A 1,186-nucleotide genomic window follows, 5' to 3' on the forward strand; every position below is an offset into this window, starting at 1 on the left:
GCTTCTCCAAGGCTGGAGAACTTACCTTTTTATAACCTTCACCCATTGTTTTGTTTTGTTTGTTTTTCCTTTCTTCTTAGAAGTCTATGGAGTATGTGTGATTTCTGACCGATTACGTTAATGGTCAGCATGATGAATGACTATTTTTAAAGCCAAATCTTTCTACAGATGAGCATCAACTCAAAGTTTTTTTACAAGCATTAAAACAATCTCGGTCCCAGGCCGGGCGCAGTGGCTCACTCATGCCTGTAACCTCAACATTTTCGAAGGCAGAGGCAGGCGGATCACAAAGTCAGGAGATCGAGACCATCCTGGCCAACACGGTGAAATCCCGTCTCTACTAAAAATCCAAAAATTAGCCAGGAGTGGTGGCGGGCACCTGTAGTCCCAGATACTCCAGAGTCTGAGGCAGGAGAATCGCTTGAACCCGGGAGGCGGAGGTTGCAGTGAGCCGAGATCGCGCCACTGCACTCCAGCCTGGGTGACAGAGCGAGACTCCATCTCAAAAAAATAAATAAATAAAAAATAAAAAAATAAAATAAATCTCAGTCCAGATCGGATAAAAATAAATCTCGCCTGCCACCCGTGCGCCGAGTCCACGCAGCCAGCCCGATGCACCCAGTCCTCACCGCCTGCCCGCCGGCCAGGGACGCCATCAGGAAGATGCAGATGCTAAAGCTGGACAAGAAGAACGCCATCGACCACCCGGAGCGGGCCGAAGCCAACAAGCAGCAAGCCGAGGACCACTGCAAGCAGCTGGAGGGGCAGCGGAAAAAGCTGAAGAGGACAGAGGCGAAAAGTATTCTCAATCCGTGAAGTAGGCCCAGAAGAAACTGTAGCGGGCTGAGAAGGCCACCGACGCTGAGGCGGATATGGCCTCCCTTAACCGCCACATTCAACAGGAAGAGGAGGAGCCGGACCGGGCCCAGGAGCGCTGTCTACAGCCCTGCAAAAGCTAGAGGAGACCGAGGAGAAGGCAGCCGATGAGAGTGAGAGAGGAATGAAGGTCATAAAAACCCGGCCATGAAAGGCAAGGAGCAGATGGAGTCGGAGGGGGTGCAGCTGAAGGGGGCCAAGCTCATCGCTGAGGATTCAGACGGCAAATACAAGGAAGTGGCCGGGAAACCGCTGATCCTGGAGGGAGACCTGGAGCGCTCAGAAGAGAGAGCTGAGGTGGCCGAGAGCC

General features: G+C 52.6%; 1 pseudogene; it reads left to right on the forward strand.

Annotated features, from left to right (window-relative positions):
* Positions 1 to 256: 256 nt before the first annotated feature.
* The window catches only part of LOC105480818 (tropomyosin beta chain pseudogene), a 1,220-nt pseudogene continuing 290 nt past the window's right edge, over positions 257 to 1,186 (forward strand).

This window comes from Macaca nemestrina, chromosome 6, assembly GCF_043159975.1.
Source record: "Macaca nemestrina isolate mMacNem1 chromosome 6, mMacNem.hap1, whole genome shotgun sequence".
Classification (NCBI taxonomy): domain Eukaryota; kingdom Metazoa; phylum Chordata; class Mammalia; order Primates; family Cercopithecidae; genus Macaca; species Macaca nemestrina.